This window comes from Rutidosis leptorrhynchoides, chromosome 9, assembly GCF_046630445.1.
Source record: "Rutidosis leptorrhynchoides isolate AG116_Rl617_1_P2 chromosome 9, CSIRO_AGI_Rlap_v1, whole genome shotgun sequence".
Classification (NCBI taxonomy): domain Eukaryota; kingdom Viridiplantae; phylum Streptophyta; class Magnoliopsida; order Asterales; family Asteraceae; genus Rutidosis; species Rutidosis leptorrhynchoides.
Genome location: NC_092341.1, coordinates 314829224 through 314854167, shown reverse-complemented (window position 1 = coordinate 314854167; position 24944 = coordinate 314829224).

Here is a 24944-nt window from a genome sequence, read left to right as displayed (position 1 = left end):
AGGTCTCGGTTGTGTATTAATGCAACGAACGAAGGTGATTGATTATGCGTCTAGACAATTGAAGATTCACGAACAAAATTATATGACGCATGATTTGGAATTACGCGCGGTTGTTTTTGCATTAAAGACTTGGAGGCACTACTTATATGGTGTCAAAAGTATTATATATACCGACCACAAAAGTCTTCAATACATATTTAATCAGAAACAACTGAATATGAGGCAGTGTAGGTGGATTGAATTGTTGAATGATTACGACTTTGAGATTCGTTACCACCCGGGAAAGGCAAATGTGGTAGCCGACGCCTTGAGCAGAAAGGACAGAGAACCCATTCGAGTAAAATCTATGAATATAATGATTCACACTAACCTTACTACTCAAATAAAGGAGGCGCAACAAGGAGTTTTAAAAGAGGGAAATTTAAAGGATGAAATACCCAAAGCATCGGAGAAGCATCTTAATATTTGGGAAGATGGAACCCGGAACCCGGTATAGGGCTGAAAGAATTTGGGTACCAAAATTTGGAGATATGAGAGAAATGGTAATTAGAGGCGCTCATAAAACCAGATACTCAATACATCCTGGAACGGGGAAGATGTACAAGGATCTTAAGAAACATTTTTGGTGGCCAGGTATAAAAGCCGATATTGCTAAATATGTAGGAGAATGTTTGACGTGTTCTAAGGTCAAAGCTGAACATCAGAAACCATCAGGTCTACTACAACAACCTGAAATCCCGGAATGGAAATAGGAAAAAATTACCATGGATTTCATTACTAAATTGCCAAGGACTGCAAGTAGTTTTGATACTATTTGGGTAATAGTAGATCGTCTCACCAAATCAGCACACTTCCTGCCAATAAGAGAAGATGACAAGATGGAGAAGTTAGCATGACTGTATTTGAAGGAAGTCATCTCCAGACATGGAATACCAATCTCTATTATCTCTGATAGGGATGGCAGATTTATTTCAAGATTCTGGCAGACATTACAGCAAGCATTAGGAACTCGTCTAGATATGAGTACTGCCTATCATCCACAAACTGATGGGCAGAGCGAAAGGACGATACAAATGCTTGAAGACATGCTACGAGCATGTGTTATTGATTTCAGAAACAGTTGGGATCGACATCTACCGTTAGCAGAATTTTCCTACAACAACAGCTACCATTCAGGCATTGAGATGGCACCGTTTGAAGCACTTTATGGTAAAAAGTGCAGGTCTTCGATTTGTTGGAGTGAAGTGGGGGATATATGGTTTACGGGTCTAGAGATAATACAAGAAACTACTGAGAAGATCATCCAAATTCAACAACGGTTGAAAACCGCCTAAAGTCGACAAAAGAGCTACGCTGACATTAAAAGAAAAGATATAGAATTTGAAATTGGAGAGATGGTCATGCTTAAGGTTTCACCTTGGAAAGGCGTTGTTCGATTTGGTAAACGAGGGAAACTAAATCCAAGGTACATTGGACCATTCAAGATTATAGATCGTGTCAGACCAGTAGCTTACCAACTGGAGCTACCACAACAACTCGCGGCTGTACATAACACTTCCCACGTCTCAAATTTGAAGAAATGTTTTGCTAAAGAAGATCTCACTATTCCGTTGGACGAAATCCAAATCAATGAAAAACTTCAATTCATTGAAGAACCCGTCGAAATAATGGATCGTGAGGTTAAGAGACTTAAACAAAACAAGATACTGATTGTTAAGGTTTGATGGAATGCTCGTAGAGGACCCGAGTTCACCTGGGAGCGTGAAGATTAGATGAAGAAAAAATACCCGCATTTATTTTCAGAAGATACGTCAACACCTCCAACTGCTTAAAATTTCGGGACGAAATTTATTTAACGGGTAGGTACTGTAGTGACCCGAACTTTTCCATGTTTATATATATTAATTGAGATTGTTATTTACATTATTAAGTGTTTCCAATATGTTAAGCAATCAAACTTGTTAAGACTTGATTAATTGAAATAGGTTTCATATAGACAATTGACCACCCAAGTTGACCGGTGATTCACGAACGTTAAAACTTGTAAAAACTATATGATGACATATATATGGATACATATATAGTTAACATGATATTATGATAATTAAACATATCATTAAGTATATTAACAATGAACTACATATGTAAAAACAAGACTACTAACTTAATGATTTTGAAACGAGACATATATGTAACGATTATCGTTGTAACGACATTTAATGTATATATATCATATTAAGAGATATTCATACATCATAATATCATGATAATATAATAATTTAAAATCTCATTTGATATTATAAACATTGGGTTAACAACATTTAACAAGATCGTTAACCTAAAGGTTTCAAAACAACACTTACATGTAACGACTAACGATGACTTAACGACTCAGTTAAAATGTATATACATGTAGTGTTTTAATATGTATTCATACACTTTTGAAAGACTCCAAGACACTTATCAAAATACTTCTACTTAACAAAAATGCTTACAATTACATCCTCGTTCAGTTTCATCAAAAATTCTACTCGTATGCACCCGTATTCGTACTCGTACAATACACAGCTTTTAGATGTATGTACTATTGGTATATACACTCCAATGATCAGCTCTTAGCAGTCCATGTGAGTCACCTAACACATGTGGGAACCATCATTTGGCAACTAGCATGAAATATCTCATAAAATTACAAAAATATGAGTAATCATTCATGACTTATTTACATGTAAACAAAATTACACATCCTTTATATCTAATCCATATACCAACAACCAAAAACACCTACAAACACTTTAATTCTTCAATTTTCTTCATCTAATTAATCTCTCTCAAGTTCTATCTTCAAGTTCTAAGTGTTCTTCATAAATTCTACAAGTTCTAGTTTCATAAAATCAAGAATACTTCCAAGTTTGCTAGCTTACTTCCAATATTGTATAGTGATCATCCAACCTCAAGAAATCTTTATTATTTATAGTAAGATATCTTTCTAATACAAGGTAATACTCATATTCAAACTTTGATTCAATTTCTATAACAATAACAATCTTATTTCGAGTGGAAATCTTACTTGAACTTGTTTTCGTGTCATGATTCTGCTTCAAGAACTTTCAAGCCATCCAAGGATCCTTTGAAGCTAGATCCATTTTTCTCATTTCCAGTAGCTTTATCCAGAAAACTTGAGGTAGTAATGATGTTCATAACATCATTCGATTCATACATATAAAGCTATCTTATTCGAAGGTTTAAACTTGTAATCACTAGAACATAGTTTAGTTAATTCTAAACTTGTTCGCAAACAAAAGTTAATCCTTCTAACTTGACTTTTAAAATCAACTAAACACATGTTATATATCTATATGATATGCTAACTTAATGATTTAAAACCTGGAAACACGAAGAACACTGTAAAACCGGACATACGCCGTCATAGTAACACCGCGGGCTGTTTTGGGTTAGTTAATTAAAAACTATGATAAACTTTGATTTAAAAGTTGTTCTTCTGGGAAAATGATTTTTCTTATGGACATGAAACTATATCCAAAAATCATGGTTAAACTCAAAGTTGAAGTATGTTTTCTAAAATGGTCATCTAGACGTCGTTCTTTCGACTGAAATGACTACCTTTAAAAAAACGACTTGTAACTTATATTTACGACTATAAACCTATACTTTTTCTGTTTAGATTCATAAAATATATTTTAATATGAAACCATAGCAATTTGATTCACTCAAAACGGATTTAAAATGAAGAAGTTATGGGTAAAACAAGATTGGATAATTTTTCTTGTTGTAGCAACGTAAAAATTGGTAACAAATCTATATTAATCATATCCTAGCTAACTTATATTGTATTATACATGTATTCTAATATATTATGTAATCTTGGGATACCATAGACACGTATGCAAATGTTTTGACATATCATATCGACCCATGTGTATATATTATTTGGAACAACCATAGACACTCTATATGCAGTAATGTGGGAGTTAGCTATACAGGGTTGAGGTTGATTCCAAAAATATATATACTTTGAGTTGTGATCTAGCCTGAGACGTGTATACACTGGGTCGTGGATTGATTCAAGATAATATATATCAATTTTTTTCTGTAAATCTAACGTTGGACAACTAGTTGTAGGTTACTAACGAGGACAGCTGACTTAATAAACTTAAAACATCAAAATGTATTAAAAGTGTTGTAAATATATTTTGAACATACTTTGATATATATGTACATATTTGTTATAGGTTCGTGAATCGACCAGTGGTCAAGTCTTACTTCCCGATGAAGTAAAAATCTGTGAAAGTGAGTTATAGTCCCACTTTTAAAATCTAATATTTTTGGGATGAGAATACATGCAGGTTTTATAAATGATTTACAAAATAGACACAAGTACGTGAAACTACATTCTATGGTTGAATTATCGAAATCGAATATGCCCCTTTTTATTAAGTCTGGTAATTTAAGAATTAGGGAACAGACACCCTGATTGACGCGAATCCTAAAGATAGATCTATTGGTCCTAACAAACACCATCCAAAGTACCGGATGCTTTAGTACTTCGAAATTTATATCATGTCCGATGGAGGATCCCGGAATGATGGGGATATTCTTATATATGCATCTTGTTAATGTCGGTTACCAGGTGTTCACCATATGAATGATTTTTATCTCTATGTATGGGATGTATATTGTAATATGAAATCTTGTGGTCTATTGTTACGATTTGATATATATAGGTTAAACCTATAACTCACCAACATTTTTGTTGACTTTTTAAGCATGTTTATTCTCAGGTGATTATTAAGAGCTTCCGCTATCGCATACTTAAATAAGGACAAGATTTGGAGTCCATGCTTGTATGATATTGTGTAAAAACTGCATTCAAGAAACTTATTTCGTTGTAACATATTTTTATTGTAAACCATTATGTAATAGTCGTGTGTAAACAGGATATTTTAGATTATCATTATTTGATAATCTACGTAAAGCTTTTTAAACCTTTATTGATGAAATAAAGGTTATGGTTTGTTTTAAAATGAATGCAGTCTTTGAAAAACGTCTCATATAGAGGTCAAAACCTCGCAACGAAATCAATTAATATGGAACGTTTTTAATCAATAAGAACGGGACATTTCACATGGCGCGGCAAAATGTGAGGTTTACGGACCAAAGAACAACAAAAATAAAGAAACAAATAAGGTCGGAACAAATAATGCTGACGTAGTTTGTTATATGAAATGTCCCATTCATATTGATTATAAACGTTCCATATTAATTGATTTCGTTGCGAGGTTTTGACCTCTATATGAGACGTTTTTCAAAGACTGCATTCATTTTTAAAACAACCATAACCTTTATTTTATCAATAAAGGTTTTAAAAACATTACGTAGATTATCAAATAATGATAATCTAAAATATACTATTTACACACGACCATTACATAATGGTTTACAATAGAAATATATTACATCGACATATGTTTCTTAAATGCAGTTTTTACACAATATCATACAAACATGGACTCCAAATCTTGTCCTTATTTTAGTATGCAACAGCGGAAGCTCTTAATATTCACCTGAGAATAAGATGCTTTAAACGTCAACAAAAATGTTGGTGAGTTATAGGTTTAACCTATATATATCAAATCGTAACAATAGACCATAAGATTTCATATTTCAATCCACATCCCATACATAGAGATAAAAATCATTCATATGGTGAACACCTGGTAACCGACATTTACAAGATGCATATATAAGAATATCCCCATCATTCCGGGACACCCTTCGGATATGATATAAATTTTGAAGTACTAAAGCATCCGGTACTTTGGATGGGGTTTGTTAGGCCCAATAGATCTATCTTTAGGATTCGCGTCAATTAGGGTGTCTGTTCCCTAATTCTTAGATTACCAGACTTAATAAAAGGGGCATATTCGATTTCGATAATTCAACCATAGAATGTAGTTTCATGTACTTGTGTCTATTTTGTAAATCATTTATAAAACCTACATGTATTCTCATCCCAAAAATATTAGATTTTAAAAGTGGGACTATAACCCACTTTCATAGATATTTCCTTCCTCGGAAATAAGATTTGGCCACGGATCGATTCACGAACCTATACAAATATGTACATATATATCAAAGTATGATTAAAATATAATTACAACCATTTTTATTATGTTTTAAAGATTTGAGTGTATTAAGTCAGCTGTCCTCGTTAGTAACCTACAACTAGTTGTCCACAGTTAGATGTACAGAAATAAATCGATATATATTATCTTGAATCAATCCACGACCCAGTGTATACACGTCTCAGGCTAGATTACAACTCAAAGTATATATATTTTTGGAATCAATCTCAACCCTGTATAGCTAACTCCAACATTACTGCATATAGAGTGTCTATGGTTGTTCCAAATAATATATATACATGGGTCGATATGATATGTCAAAACATTTGCATACGTGTCTATGGTATCCCAAGATTACATAATATATTAGAATACATGTATAATACAATATAAGTTAGCTAGGATTTGATTTGTATAGATTTGTTAAACATTTCCCGTAGCTAAAAAAATCAAAAATATCCAATCTTGTTTTACCCATAACTTCTTCATTTTAAATCCGTTTTGAGTGAATCAAATTGCTATGGTTTTATATTGAACTCTAATTTAAGAATCCAAACAGAAAAATTATAGGTTTATTAGTCAGAAATTTAAGTTACATGTCAATTACTAAAGAAGTAGTCATTTCCGTCGAAAGAACGACATCTTGATGACCATTTTGAAAAACATACTTTCACTTTGAGTTTAATCAAGATTTTTGGATATAGTTTCATGCTCATATGAAAAATTATTTTCCCAGAAGAAAAACTTTTAAATCAAAGTTTATCATAGTTTTTAATTATCCAAACCAAAACAGCCCCCGGTTTCACTACGACGGCGTATATCCGATTTTATGGTGTTCATCATGTTTCCAGGTTTTAAATCATTAAGTTAGCATATTATATAGATATAGAACATGTACTTAGTTGATTTTAAAAGTCAAGTTAGAAGGATTAACTTTTTTTTGCGAACAAGTTTAGAATTAACTAAACCATGTTCTAGTGATTACAAGTTTAAACCTTCGAATAAGATATCTTTATATGTATGAATCGAATGATGTTATGAACATCATTACTACCTCAAGTTTTCTGGATAAAACTACTGGAAATGAGAAAAATGGATCTAGCTTCAAAGGATCCTTGGATGGCTTGAAAGTTCTTGAAGCAGGATCATGACACGAAAACAGTTCAAGTAAAATTTTCACTCGAAATAAGATTGTTATAGTTGTAGAAATTGAATCAAAGTTTGAATATGAATATTACCTTGAATTAGAAAGATAATCTACTGTAAATAACAAAGGTTTCTTGATCTTAGATGATTACTTGGAATGGATTAGAAAGCTTGGAAGTAAACTTGCAAACTTGGTAGTATACTTGATTTTTATGAAACTATACTTATGGAATTTATGAAGAACACTTAGAACTTGAAGATGGAACTTGAGAGAGATCAATTAGATGAAGAAAATTGAAGAATGAAAGTGTTTGTAGGTGTTTTTAGTCGTTGGTATATGGATTAGATATAAAGGATATGTAATTTTGTTTTCATGTAAATAAGTCATGAATGATTACTAATATTTTTGTAATTTTATGAGATATTTCATGCTAGTTACCAAATGATGGTTCCCACATGTGTTAGGTGACTCACATGGGCTGCTAAGAGCTAATCATTGGAGTGTATATACCAATAGTACATACATCTAAAAGCCGTGTATTGTACGAGTACGAATACGGGTGCATACGAGTAGAATTGTTGATGAAACTGAACGAGGATGTAATTGTAAGCATTTTTGTTAAGTAGAAGTACTTTGATATGTGTCTTGAATTCTTTCAAAAGTGTAAGAATACATATCAAAACACAACATGTATATACATTCTAATGGAGTCGTTAAGTCTTCGTTAGTCGTTACATGTAAGTGTTGTTTTGAAAACTTTAAGTTAACGATCTCAATTAATGTTGTTAACACAATGTTTATTATATCAAATGAGATGTTAAATTATTATATTATCATGATATTATGATGTATGAATATCTCTTAATATATACATTAAAATATCGTTACAACGATAATCGTTACATATAAGTCTCGTTTCGTAATTCTTGAGTTAGTAGTCTTGTTTTTACATATGTAGTACATTGTTAACACACTTAATGATATATTTAAATATCATTTTATCATGTTAAATATAGTGTATCAATATCTTAATATGATACATATGTATTTAGTAGACGTTATCATAACGATAATCGTTATATATATCATTTCGAGTTTCTTAACTTAGTCTTATGTATATCACACATTGTTAATATATTTAGTGAGATACTTACTAATCATAATCTTATGTCAACCATATATATATGTCTATATATACCACAACATGTAGTTTTTACAATTTTGTAACGTTCATGAATCGTCGGTCAACTTGGGTGATCAATTGTCTATATGAAACTTATTTCATTTAATCAAGTCTTAACAAGTTTGATTGCTTAACACGTTGGAAACATTTAGTCATGTAAATATCAATCTCAATTAATATATATAAACATGGAAAAGTTCGGGTCACTACAGTACCTACTCGTTAAATAAATTTCGTCCCGAAATTTTAAGCTGTTGAAGGTGTTGACGAATCTTCTGGAAATAGATGCGGGTATTTCTTCTTCATCTGATCTTCACGCTCCCAGGTGAACTCGGGTCCTCTACGAGCATTCCATCAAACCTTAAAATCGGTATCTTGTTTTGCTTAAGTCTCTTAACCTCACGATCCATTATTTCGACGGGTTCTTCAATGAATTGAAGTTTTTCATTGATTTGGATTTCGTCCAACGGAATAGTGAGATCTTCTTTAGCAAAACATTTCTTCAAATTCGAGACGTGGAAAGTGTTATGTACAGCCACGAGTTGTTGAGGTAGCTCCAGTTGGTAAGCTACTGGTCCGACACGATCTATAATCTTGAATGGTCCAATGTACCTTGGATTTAGTTTCTCCCGTTTACCTAATCGAACAATGCCTTTCCAAGGTGAAACCTTAAGCATGACCATTTCTCCAATTTCAAACTCTATATCTTTTCTTTTACTCTCTGCGTAGCTCTTTTGTCGACTCTGGGCGGTTTTCAATCGTTGTTGAATTTGGATGATTTTTTCGGTAGTTTCTTGTATTATATCTGGACCCGTAATCTGTCTATCCCCCACTTCATTCCAACAAATTGAAGACCTACACTTTCTACCATAAAGTGCCTCAAACGGCGCCATCTCAATACTAGAATGATAACTGTTATTGTAGGAAAATTTTGCTAACGGTAGATGTCGATCCCAACTGTTTCCGAAATCAATAACACATGCTCGTAGCATGTCTTCAAGCGTTTGTATCATCCTTTCACTCTGCCCGTCAGTTTGTAGATGATAGGCAGTAGTCATGTCTAGACGAGTCCCCAATGCTTGTTGCAACGTCTGCCAGAACCTTGAAACAAATCTACCATCCCTATCAGAGATAATAGAGACGGGTATTCCATGTCTGGAGACAACCTCCTTCAAATACAATCGCGCCAACTTCTCCATTTTGTCATCTTCTCTCATTGGCAGGAAGTGTGCTGACTTGGTGAGACGATCAACTATTACCCAAATAGTATCATAACCACTTGCAGTCCTTGGAAATTTAGTAATGAAATCCATGGTAATGTTTTCCCATTTCCATTCTGGGATTTCTGGTTGTTGTAGTAGACCTGATGGTTTCTGATGTTCAGCTTTGACCTTAGAACACGTCAAACATTCTCCTACATATTTAGCAATATCGGCTTTCATACCCAGCCACCAAAAGTGTTTCTTGAGATCTTTATACATCTTCCCCGCTCCGCGATGTATTGAATATCTGGTTTTATGTGCTTCTTTAAGTACCATTTCTCTCACATCTCCAAACCTTGGTACCCAAATTCTATCAGCTCTATATCGGGTTCCGTCTTCCCGAATATTAAGATGTTTCTCTGATCCTTTGAGTATCTCATTCTTCAACTTTCCTTCTTTTACAACCCCCTGTTGCGCCTCCTTTATTTGAGTAGTAAGGTTAGTACGAATAATTATATTCATAGCTTTTACCCGTATAGGTTCTCTGTCCTTTCTACTCAAAGCATCGGCTACCACATTCGCCTTCCCCGGGTGGTATCGAATCTCAAAATCATAATCATTCAATAGTTCAATCCACCTACGTTGTTTCATATTCAGTTGCTTCTGATTAAATATATGTTGGAGACTTTTGTGGTCGGTATATTTAATACTTTTGACCCCACATAAATAATGCCTCCAAGTCTTTAATGCAAAAACAACAGCACCCAATTCCAAATCGTGTGTTGTATAATTTTGCTCGTGAATCTTCAATTGTCTAGACGCATAAGCAATCACCTTCGTTCGTTGCATTAATACACAACCGAGACCTTGCTTTGATGCGTCACAATAAATCACAAAATCATCATTCCCTTCAATAAATGACAATATAGGTGCCGTAGTTAGATTTTTCTTCAATAACTGAAACGCCTTCTCTTGTTCATCCTTCCATTCAAATTTCTTCCCTTTATGCGTTAATGCAGTCAAGGGTTTTGCTATTTTGGAGAAATCTTGTATGAATCTTCTGTAGTAACCAGCCAATCCTAAAAATTGACGTATATGCTTCGGAGTTTTTGGGGTTTCCCACTTTTTAACGGTTTCGATCTTTGCCGGGTCCACCTGGATACCTTCTTTGTTCACTATGTGATCGAGGAATTGAACTTCTTCCAACCAAAATGCACACTTTGAAAAGTTAGCGTACAGTTTTTCTTTCCTCAATACTTCTAGCACTTTTCTCAAATGTTCTTCGTGCTCTTGATCATTCTTTGAGTAAATAAGTATGTCATCGATGAAAAAAATGACAAACTTTCAAGATATGGCCCACAAACTCGGTTCATAAGGTCCATGAACACAGCTGGTGCGTTAGTCAATCCAAACGGCATAACCATAAACTCGTAATGACCATAACGCGTCCTAAAAGCATTCTTTGGAATATCATCCTCCTTCACCCGCATTTGATGATATCCAGAACGTAAATCGATCTTCGAATAAACAGACGAGCCTTGTAGTTGATCAAATAAGTCGTCGATTCTCGGTAGTGGGTAGCGGTTCTTGATGGTAAGTTTGTTCAACTCTCGGTAGTCGATACACAACCTGAATGTACCATCTTTCTTCTTAACAAACAAAACAGGAGCTCCCCACGGTGATGTGCTTGGTCGAATGAAACCACGCTCTAATAGTTCTTGTAATTGGCTTTGAAGTTCCTTCATTTCGCTAGGTGCGAGTCTGTATGGAGCACGAGCTATTGGTGCAGCTCCCGGTACAAGGTCTATTTGAAATTCAACGGATCGGTGTGGAGGTAGTCCCGGTAATTCTTTCGGAAATACATCAGGAAATTCTTTTCCGACGGGAATATCATTGATGTTCTTTTCTTCGGAATTGACTTTCTCGACGTGTGCTAGCACAGCATAGCAACCTTTTCATTATTAGTTTTTGTGCCTTCAGGTTACTAATAAGATTTAACTTTGCGTTGCTCTTTTCTCCGTACACCATTAAGGGTTTTCCTTTTTCTCGTATAATACGAATTGCATTTTTCTAACAAACGATCTCTGCTTTCACTTCTTTCAACCAGTCTATACCGATTATCACATCAAAACTCCCTAACTCTACTGGTATCAAGTCAATCTTAAATGTTTCGCTAACCAGTTTAATTTCTCGGTTCCGACATATATTATCTTCTGAAATAAATTTACCATTTGTTAATTCGAGTAAAAATTTACTATCCAAAGGCGTCAATGGGAAACTTAATTTAGCACAAAATTCTCTACTCATATAGCTTCTATCCGAGGCCAACCTTGCACATTCGGAATTGACTTTCTCGACGTGTGCTAGAACAGCATAGCAACCTTTTTTTATTAGTTTTTGTGCCTTCAAATTACTAATAAGATGTAGCTTCGTGTTGCCCTTTTCTCCGTACACCATTAAGGGTTCTCCTTCTTCTCGTACAATGCGAATTGCATTTTTGTAACATATGTAGTGACCCGAATTTTTCCATGTTTATATATATTAAGTGAGATTGATATTTACATGACTAAATGTTTCCAACGTGTTAAGTAATCAAACTTGTTAACACTTGATTAATTGAAATAGGTTTCATATAGACAATTGACCACCTAAGTTGACCGGTGATTCACGAACGTTAAAACTTTTAAAAACTATACGATGACATATATATGGTTATATATATGGTTAACATGATTTTATTATAAGTAAGTATCTCATTAGGTATTTTAACAATGAATTATATACATAAAAATGAGACTATTAAATTAAGAAACTCGAAAACGATATATATAACGATTATCGTTATGATAACATCTACTAAATACATATGTATCATATTAAGATATTGATACACTTTATTTAACATTATAAAATGATATTTAAATATATCATTAAGTGTGTTAACAATGAACTACATATGTAAAAACAAGACTACTAACTTAATGATTTGGAAACGAGACATATATGTAACGATCATCGTTGTAACGACATTTAAATGTATATATATCATATTAAGATATATTACTATATCATAATATCATGATAATATAATAATTTAACATCTCATTTGATATAATAAATAATGGGTTAACAACATTTAACAAGATCGTTAACTTAAAGGTTTCAAATCAACATTTACATGTAACGACTAACGATGACTTAACGACTCAGTTAAAATGTATATACATGTAGTGTTTTAATATGTATTCATACACTTTTGAAAGACTTCAAGACACTTATCAAAATACTTCTACTTAACAAAAATGCTTACAATTACATCCTCTTTCAATTTGATCAACAATTCTACTCGTATGCACCCGTATTCGTACTCGTACAATATATAGCTTTTAGATGTATGTACTATTGATATATACACTCCAATGATTAGCTCTTAGTAGCCCATGTGAGTCACCTAACACATGTGGGAACCATCATTTGGCAACTAGCATGAAATATCTCATAAAATTACAAAAATATGAGTAATCATTCATGACTTATTTACATGAAAACAAAATTACATATCCTTTATATATAATCCATATACCAACGACCAAAAATACCTACAAACACTTTCATTCGTAAATTTTCTTCATCTAAGTGATCTATCTCAAGTTCTATCTTCAAGTTCTAAGTGTTCTTCATAAATTCTATAAGTTCTAGTTTCATAAAATCAAGAATACTTCCAAGTTTGCTAGCTTACTTTCAATCTTGTAAAGTGATCATCCAACTTCAAGAAATCTTTCTTATTTACAGTAAGATATCTTTCTAATATAAGGTAATACTCATATTCAAACTTTAATTCAATTTCTATAACTATAACAATCTTATTTCGAGTGGAAATAAAAATCATGGAGTCGTTAAGTCTTCATTAGTCGTTACATGTAAGTGTTGTTTTGAAACCTTTAAGTTAACGATCTCAATTAATGTTGTTAACACAATGTTTATTATATCAAATGAGATGTTAAATTATTATATTATCATGATATTATGATGTATGAATATCTCTTAATATGATATATACATTAAAATATCGTTACAACGATAATCGTTACATATAAGTCTCGTTTCGTAATTCTTGAGTTAGTAGTCTTGTTTTTACATATGTAGTACATTGTTAACACACTTAATGATATATTTAAATATCATTTTATCATGTTAAATATAGTGTATCAATATCTTAATATGATACATATGTATTTAGTAGACGTTATCATAACGATAATCGTTATATATATCATTTCGAGTTTCTTAACTTAGTCTTATGTATATCACACATTGTTAATATATTTAGTGAGATACTTACTAATCATAATCTTATGTCAACCATATATATATGTCTATATATACCACAACATGTAGTTTTTACAATTTTGTAACGTTCATGAATCGTCGGTCAACTTGGGTGATCAATTGTCTATATGAAACTTATTTCATTTAATCAAGTCTTAACAAGTTTGATTGCTTAACACATTGGAAACATTTAGTCATGTAAATATCAATCTCAATTAATATATATAAACATGGAAAAATTCGGGTCACTACAATACCTACCCGTTAAATAAATTTCGTCCCGAAATTTTAAGCTGTTGAAGGTGTTGACGAATCTTCTGGAAATAGATGCGGGTATTTCTTCTTCATCTGATCTTCACGCTCCCAGGTGAACTCGGGTCCTCTACGAGCATTCCATCGAACCTTAAAATCGGTATCTTGTTTTGCTTAAGTCTCTTAACCTCACGATCCATTATTTCGACGGGTTCTTCAATGAATTGAAGTTTTTCATTGATTTGGATTTCGTCCAACGGAATAGTGAGATATTCTTTAGCAAAACATTTCTTCAAATTCGAGACGTGGAAAGTGTTATGTACAGCCGCGAGTTGTTGAGGTAGCTCCAGTTGGTAAGCTACTGGTCCGACACGATCTATAATCTTGAATGGTCCAATGTACCTTGGATTTAGTTTCCCCCGTTTACCAAATCGAACAATGCCTTTCCAAGGTGAAACCTTAAGCATGACCATTTCTCCAATTTCAAACTCTATATCTTTTCTTTTACTCTCTGCGTAGCTCTTTTGTCGACTCTGGGCGGTTTTCAATCGTTGTTGAATTTGGATGATTTTCTCGGTAGTTTCTTTTATTATCTCTGGACCCGTAATCTGTCTATCCCCCACTTCATTCCAACAAATTGGAGACCTACACTTTCTACCATAAAGTGCCTCAAACGGCGCCATCTCAATACTAGAATGATAAATGTTATTGTAGGAAAATTTTGCTAACGGTAGATGTCGATCCCAACTGTTTCCGAAATCAATAACACATGCTCGTAGCATGTCTTCAAGCGTTTGTATCGTCCTTTCACTTTGCCCATCAGTTTGTAGATGATAGGCAGTAGTCATGTCTAGACGAGTCCCCAATGCTTGTTGCAACGTCTGCCAGAACCTTGAAACAAATCTACCATCCCTATCAGAGATAATAGAGACGGGTATTCCATGTCTGGAGACAACCTCCTTCAAATACAATCGCGCCAACTTCTCCATTTTGTCATCTTCTCTCATTAGCAGGAAGTGTGCTGACTTGGTGAGACGATCAACTATTACCCAAATAGTATCATAACCACTTGCAGTCCTTGGAAATTTAGTAATGAAATCCATGGTAATATTTTCCCATTTCCATTCTGGGATTTCAGGTTATTGTAGTAGACCTGATGGTTTCTGATGTTCAGCTTTGACCTTAGAACACGTCAAACATTCTCCTACATATTTAGCAATATCGGCTTTCATACCCAGCCACCAAAAGTGTTTCTTGAGATCTTTATACATCTTCCCCGCTCCGCGATGTATTGAATATCTGGTTTTATGTACTTCTTTAAGTACCATTTCTCTCACATCTCCAAACCTTGGTACCCAAATTCTATCAGCTCTATATCGGGTTCCGTCTTCCCGAATATTAAGATGTTTCTCTGATCCTTTGAGTATCTCATTCTTCAACTTTCCTTCTTTTACAACCCCCTGTTGCGCCTCCTTTATTTGAGTAGTAAGGTTAGTACGAATAATTATATTCATAGCTTTTACCCGTATAGGTTCTCTGTCCTTTCTACTCAAAGCATCGGCTACCACATTCGCCTTCCCCGGGTGGTATCGAATCTCAAAATCATAATCATTCAATAGTTCAATCCACCTACGTTGTTTCATATTCAGTTGCTTCTGATTAAATATATGTTGGAGACTTTTGTGGTCGGTATATATAATACTTTTGACCCCATATAAATAATGCCTCCAAGTCTTTAATGCAAAAACAACAGCACCCAATTCCAAATCGTGAGTTGTATAATTTTGCTCGTGAATCTTCAATTGTCTAGACGCATAAGCAATCACCTTCGTTCGTTGCATTAATACACAACCGAGACCTTGCTTTGATGCGTCACAATAAATCACAAAATCATCATTCCCTTCAATAAATGACAATATAGGTGCCGTAGTTAGATTTTTCTTCAATAACTGAAATGCCTTCTCTTGTTCATCCTTCCATTCAAATTTCTTCCCGTTATGCGTTAATGCAGTCAAGGGTTTTGCTATTTTGGAGAAATCTTGGATGAATCTTCTGTAGTAACCAGCCAATCCTAAAAATTGACGTATATGCTTCGGAGTTTTTGGGGTTTTCCACTTTTTAACGGTTTCGATCTTTGCCGGGTCCACCTGGATACCTTCTTTGTTCACTATGTGACCGAGGAATTGAAATTCTTCCAACCAAAATGCACACTTTGAAAACTTAGCGTACAGTTTTTCTTTCCTCAATACTTCTAGCACTTTTCTCAAATGTTCTTCGTGCTCTTGATCATTCTTTGAGTAAATAAGTATGTCATCGATGAAAAAAATGACAAACTTTCAAGATATGGCCCACAAACTCGGTTCATAAGGTCCATGAACACAGCTGGTGCGTTAGTCAATCCAAACGGCATAACCATAAACTCGTAATGACCATAACGCGTCCTAAAAGCATTCTTTGGAATATCATCCTTGTAACGACCCGCACTTTTTCGATCATACTATACTTATAAGATTAATATTTACATAAATTAAACCTTGCCAACATGATAAGCAATCCAAATTGTCGAGACTTATATTTCCGAAAAGAGTTTTACACAACGTTTGACCGTCTAGTTTGACCGATGATATCACGAACTATACAATATATGATAATTATACGTTTGTGTATATAAATGTATATATACATATTTAACATGATTAATAAATGTTTTAATATCTCATTTTATATTAATAACAACAAGTTATATGTGTATTTTGAAACTACTAACTTAAGTTTTCAAAACGATAACTATACGTAACGTTATTTGACATAAATACTTAAGACATATAATGTTTATACATATATTGTATAAGTAATGTATTTAATCACTTTTAAAGACTTAAATACATAAAACCATATAAGTGTATTCACAAAAGATAGCTATATTTGAATCCTCATTCCATTTTTCACAAAATTTCTATACGTATACCTAGAGTATTTATACTCGTATCATACCTAGCTTTTATACGTATTTACTAATAGTAAATACACATCAAATCACCACCAAACCTACTCTTGTTACTGCCCTTAGAGCTAGGTAATTGAACTTGGATGCAAATAAGACTAGATACATAAAATGATAGCTTGAATTTTTGTCTCCATACCCCCCATTCACGTTTTTTTTGGTGTATATATACATGCTCATTTTGATCCATTTTTACTATCATTTTCTTATCAAAAACACACACTCTTTCTTACTCTCTAAACTCCATAACAATCCAGCAAATAACCAAGAAGATCTAGCCATAAAAACCATACTAAAACACCATAAGAAAACTCTTACAACAACACTTCAAAAAAAAAACCTTCCAAGAACACCAACTTACTTCCAATCTTTCATCCACTTCTATCACCCTTTTGATTCTAGCTTCTTACTCCTCTTTTACAGCAAACTTATCCAAGGAACTTGAGGTAGAATCTATGTTCATAACCTTATTCGATTCATATATATATAGCTATCTTATTTTGTGGTACAAAAGTTTAACAACAAGAACATAGTTTGAATGTTTTCAAACTTGTTTGCAAACTAAATAGATCCTTCTAACTTAACTTTTAAAATACTTCAATACATGTAACATAACTTATTTATATGTTAATTTAACAAGGTAAAACTTGGTTTTTCAAAGTATAAGTATTTTTAGAAAAATAATCATTTGAGGTTGTTTACATGATGGAAAATGATTAACTTCATAAGTTTCACTAAAGTTTGACCTATGCCGTGTGATTTTGAATACAAACTAAGGTATTTACAGTTCATAGTCTTAAAGAGGGACTCGATCCAAGGAGATGGCAAGTTGAATCAACGAAAACGGAGTTGTAACGAAGAAACTATGACCGAAACAAAATCGGATATCCAAGACTAGTTTAGCCACGAAAATAATTGGGAAAAAATTAAATAAATCACATCTTTTTAAGTTAACATGATATTTTATATATATGTACTTATAATTCAATTTTATATGGTTCAGGATCACCCGTAAACAACACGAGAAGATTAATCATAAGATCCCATGATTGTACGCAACACGTCATTTGACAACACCGGTACTTTATGTACGCAACACGTCATTTGACAACACCGGTACCATGGGTCAAGATTAATCTCGACCAATACATATACGATGGGGTTTTATTTATTTCGTTGGGGGTTTTATTTATTTCATTGCGGGTATATTAAACATCTAAAAATGAACCATTAAAATTGAATTACTAACAACGAACTGCTAACTACGGACTAAGGAAATATTCAAAATATTAAAAGTATAACAAGTATATATATATATAACGTTTGTTTTAAAATGAAAACATATTGATATATTATATATGGATAGGTTCGTGATATCAACCGGAAGACCGAGTCAAAATATATATATCATCAAGACAAGAGTGAGTATATAGTCCCACTTTTAAACTCTAAATATTTCGGGATGAGAATACATGTATTTTATGTTTTACGATATGGACACAAGTAACTGAAAAATATGTTCTACGTTGAGTTGTACCACTGGCATACTTCCCTGTAGCTTGGTAACTAATATTTACAGCGGTATTGTAAACGCGAATCCTGTTGATAGATCTATCGGGCCTGACAACCCCAACCGGACTGGACGACCAGTATTCAACGGTTGCACAGTACTTCGTTTTGTGACTACACTTGGTACGGTGTAGTAAGATTTCATATTAAAGGGAATATGCGACGTGAAAATGTTAAGTATGGTTACCAAGTGCTCAACCACTTAGAATACTTTTATTAAACTGTTTATATACGAAATCTTGTGGTCTATATATATATTGCTGCCGGCATTAAACCTATATCTCACCAACTTTATGTTGACCTTTTAAAACATGTCTATTCTCAGGTGATTTCTAAAGCTTCCGCTGCATCATGTTGGATCTAACCAGGATCTTGCGTACGCATGTTTGTGTCAAAAATAAAACTGCATATCCGAGATGTTGTATTGTAAAATATGCTAGAAACCGTGTTGTTGTCATCATTTGTAAAGTTTGTAAGTCGAAGATTATCGCTAAACGTTAATCTTCTTTTTATTGTCTTAAGCTTGTAACAAAAATAATGGTTATGGTTTGTAATGTATAATATATGCAGTTTTCTTTCAAAAATGTCTCATATAGAGGTCAATACCTCGCAATGAAATCATACGTTATCTAACGCGTTCTTATGGTTAAGGACGGGTTATGACATGTGGTATCAGAGCGTTGGTCTTAGCGAACCAGGTTTGCATTAGTGTGTCTAACCGAGAAGTCGTTAGGATACATTAGTAAAGTCTGGACTTTGACCGGGTCTGATTTAAAAAAAAAAAAAAAAAAAAAAAACCATTGCTTATCACTGTTGGTTAAAATTTATATGTAAATATTATGTAGTACTAATGGGTTAGTTGTTGTGTGATAGATGTCGGGCTCGAAACTTATTATCACATTCAGCGACTCCGAATCAGAACCTTCAGATTGTGTTTCAGTCATTAACATATCCGATGACGAAAGTGGTATTTTTGGGGAAGACTCACAATTTCCGGATGAACCAACTATAGAAATATCGGAAAGTGAACCCGAGGAGGAAAGTGAACCCGAAGAGGAAAGTGAACCCGAAGAAGAAAGTGAACCCGAGGAAGAAATACTAGAAATTACGAAAGAAAAATTCGATCAAGGAAAGAAACGAAAAGCGAATGAATTAGAAAATTCAAATCCCGAACTTAGTGAGAATGACGTAGCACCAATTCCACTCAACACTACCACCCCTATTCCCGCTATTCCTATTAGTGCTATCCCCGCATCTAGTTCTTCGGCTCCTCAGCCAAAACGTAGGCAGACAGCTAGGATAAGCGTTAGGCCATTCATTGGAACTAAACGCCCTAGAAAATAGACCGAACGATGCACTGCCGTATTAAGCCATGGAATCATATAATGTTTTGTATAATATTATTAGTGTGGTTTGCTTAAAGTTTGATGTAAGATAAGCATATGTAAAATAGCGAAGTATGAAATGCAATAATTTTCCATGGTTAAGTATTATTTAGATTGTAGTAATTGATTCTGTACTAAGCTATTAAGTATGAACATTAACGGGTAGGTACTACCCAAGATATAATTATAAAACGCTAATAAGAAGAAAAGGCTTTTATAATAATACCTGGTTCATATTATTAACAAGCTATAAATGTACTATAAATACACACTACATCTATAATATTCCATGTGAATAATTATTTTCTTTCATTAGGAAATGGCGCGATTGAATCGAATGACGGAACAAGAACTCGAGGAACTCATCAACCAGCGAGTGAACGATAGAATGCTATGGGTCGAAGCTGCAAGAGCTGCTGCAGTTAACCCAAATCCTCGTGTAGGATGCTCCTACAAGACGTTTCAAGCTTGCAAGCCATCATCATTCAGTGGAACGGAAGGACCGATCGGTTTAACCCGATGGATAGAAAAGATGGAGACGGTGTTCAAAATCAGTGGTTGTGATGAAAAAGACATGACCAAGTTTGCATCGTGCACTTTACAAGATAGTGCACTCACATGGTGGAAGAATTATGTGAAGGCGGTAGGAGGAGATGTAGCTTATGATACTCCATGGGAAGAATTCAAAGCGATGATAATCACCGAGTATTGTCCAAGGAATGAGGTTATTAAGTTAGAAGATGAGTTACGAAGTTTGAAGGTGGTTGGTACTGAAATCACCAACTACAATCAGCGATTCATGGAATTGGTTTTACTATGTCCTGAATTGGTTCCAACCGAAGCACGGAAGATTGAAATGTACAAAGGTGGTTTGCCCAAAAAGGTCAAGGCAAACGTTACAGCATCGAAACCTAAGACAATTCATGAAGCTATAACCATGGCGAACGAGTTAATGGATCAGGTCATTCTGGATAAGAAAGCATCCAATACTGATGTGAAGGTATCAGGTAACAAAAGAAAGTGGAATGGAAATTATGATCGAGGTAACCAACAACAATCTTTTAAGAAACAAGAAACCATACAAGGTGCAGGTGGTGGTTCAAGCTTTGGTTATAAAGGACAAAGTCCTTTATGCAACCGTTGTCACAAACATCATTTTGGTTACTGTAGTGTGTTGTGCACTAAATGCAATAGACAGGGACATCTTGCTGAAGATTGTAAGGCTCTCGTTACAAATGGTAACAAGACTCCTGCCACCAACGCAAATAGAACTGCTTTGGCTAACATTACTTGTTTTGGGTGTGGAAAACAAGGTCACTATAAGAGCCAGTGCCCGAATCAGAATGGCGGACCTACACGTGGAAGAGCGTTTGTTATTAATGCTAGAGAGGCACGAGAAGACCCGGAGCTTGTTACGGGTACGTTTACCATTAATAACTTATCAGCATCTATTTTATTTGATACTGGCGCCGATAGAAGTTACGTGTGTATAAATTTTTACACTAAATTGAATTGTTCATCATTACCTCTAGATGCTAAGTACTTGATTGAGTTAGCTAATGGTAAACTAATTAAAGCCGATAAAATTTGTCGTGATTGTGAAATAAATCTAGCCGGAGAAACGTTTAAAATCGACTTAATACCCGTGGAATTAGGAGGTTTTGATGTAATAGTCGGCATGGACTGGATGTCCAAAATAGGAGCGGAAGTTGTTTGTGCCAAGAAGGCAATTCGTATTCCTGGTAAGGATAAAATACCGGTGATGATTTATGGAGAGAAGGGTAATTCAAAGCTAAAACTCATTAGCTGTTTGAAAGCCAAGAAGTGTTTAGAAAAGGGATGTTACGCTATTTTAGCACATGTTAATAAAGTCGAAAAGAAAGAAAAGTGCATCAACGACGTGCCTGTGGCAAGAGATTTTCCTGAAGTTTTTCCGGAAGAATTGCCGGGATTACCTCCATTTAGATCTGTAGAATTTCAAATAGATTTAGTACCAGGAGCCGCACCAGTGGCTCGTGCGCCATATAGACTTGCACCGTCCGAATTAAAAGAACTTCAAAGTCAGTTAAAAGAATTACTAGACCGTGGATTCATACGACCAAGTACTTCACCGTGGGGAGCTCCGATTCTATTTGTTAAAAAGAAAGATGGATCTTTTAGGATGTGCATAGATTATCGTGAATTAAATAAGTTAACTATCAAAAATCGGTATCCACTACCGAGAATTGACGACTTATTTGATCAACTCCAGGGATCATGTGTTTATTCGAAAATCGACCTAAGATCGGGCTATCATCAACTACGTGTCAAAGAAGAGGACATTCCGAAAACTGCTTTTCGAACACGTTATGGTCATTACGAATTTTTGGTCATGCCGTTTGGGTTGACAAATGCGCCAGCTGTATTCATGGACCTCATGAATCGAGTTTGTAGTCCGTATTTGGATAAGTTTGTTATTGTTTTCATTGATGATATTCTTATCTATTCCAAGAGTGAGCAAGAGCATGAGCAGCATTTAAGGTTGATATTAGAGTTGTTGAGAAAAGAACAGCTATACGCTAAATTTTCTAAGTGTGCTTTCTGGTTGAAAGAAGTGCAATTTCTTGGTCACGTTGTTAATAGCAAAGGAATTCAGGTTGATCCAGCAAAAACTGAAGCTATTGAAAAATGGGAGACTCCTAAGACACCAACACAGATACGCCAATTTTTGGGTTTAGCCGGTTATTATAGAAGGTTTATTCAAGATTTTTCCCGAATAGCTAAGCCGTTGACAGCATTAACACAAAAAGGGAAGAAATACGAATGGACCTCGGAGCAGGAGAACGCATTTCAATTACTGAAGAAGAAGTTAACTACGGCGCCTATTTTATCGTTACCTGAAGGGAACGATGATTTTGAAATATATTGTGACGCTTCGCGACAAGGTTTTGGTTGTGTTCTTATGCAACGGAAGAAAGTTATTGCATTTGCATCCCGACAATTGAAGATTCACGAGCGAAATTATACGACGCATGATCTAGAATTGGGAGCAGTCGTGTTTGCATTAAAGATGTGGAGACACTACTTGTATGGGGTTAAATTCACTGTGTTTACTGATCATAAAAGCCTTCAACATATTTTTGATCAGAAACAATTGAACATGAGGCAACGTAGGTGGGTCGAGTTAATAAACGATTATGATTGTGAAATTCGTTATCATCCCGGAAAGGCGAACGTGGTGGCCTATGCTTTAAGCAGAAAGGAACGAGAACCAATTCGAGTACGAGCGATGAACATAAAAATTCGCATGAATCTCAACTCACAAATCAAAGAAGTTCAACAAGAAGCACTCAATAAAGAAAACATAAAGAATGAAATAATGAAGAAGTATGAGAAGCAACTCGTTATACGGGAAGATGTATTTCGATATTTTGCAAATCGTATTTGGGTACCGAAGTTGGGTGGATTAAGGAAGTTAATATTGAACGAGGCACATAAGACAAGATACTCGATACATCCTGGAGTTGGAAAGATGTATCAAGATCTTAAGACACGTTATTGGTGGCCTAATTTAAAGACCGACGTTGCAACATATGTTGGGGAGTGTTTAACTTGTTCTAAGGTCAAAGCAGAACACCAGAAGCCGTCAGGGTTACTTCAACAACCAGAAATCCCAGAATGGAAATGGGATGGTATTACCATGGATTTCATCACAAAGTTACCAAAGACTGCCTGGGGATACGACACCATTTGGGTGATTGTTGATCGTCTCACCAAGTCTGCACATTTCTTACCTATAAAGGAAACGGATAGAATGGAGAAACTATTACGATTGTATATAAAGGAAGTTGTTTCAAGGCATGGAATACCTATTTCCATTATATCCGATCGTGATAGTAGATTTACCTCAAAATTCTGGCAATCACTACAGGAGGCACTAGGAACTCGGTTGGATATGAGTACCGCATATCATCCACAAACCGATGGACAGAGTGAGAGAACGATTCAGACTCTCGAAGACATGCTCAGGGCATGTGTGATCGATTTTGGAAACGGATGGGATAAATATCTACCGTTAGCAGAATTCTCGTATAATAATAGTTATCATGCGAGCATTGGAGCTGCGCCATTCGAAGCATTGTACGGAAGGAAGTGTAGATCTCCTATCTGTTGGAATGAAGTAGGAGATCGACATTTAACTGGTCCCGAAATCATACACGAAACGACCGAGAAGATAGTACAAATCAAGGAGAGATTGAAAACAGCTCGTAGTCGCCAAAAGAGCTACGCCGATGTTCGAAGGAAACCATTAGAGTTTCAGGTCGGGGACATGGTTATGCTAAAGGTGTCACCTTGGAAAGGTGTGATACGTTTTGGAAAAAGGGGTAAACTGAACCCAAGGTACGTAGGCCCGTTTAAGATCATCGAACGCATTGGACCGGTAGCTTATCGGCTCGAGTTACCGCAACAACTCGCTGGAGTACATAATACCTTTCACGTCTCAAACCTGAAGAAGTGTCTTGCAAAGGAAGACCTCACCATTCCTCTTGAAGAAATCCATGTCGACGAGAAACTACAATTCGTCGAAGAACCAATCGAAATCATGGACCGTGAAGTTAAACAGCTCAAACAGAGCAATATACCGATTGTTAAGGTTCATTGGAATGCTAGAAGAGGTCCCGAGTTTACGTGGGAACGAGAGGATCAAATGAAACAAAAGTATCCACACTTGTTTCTCGATAACGCAA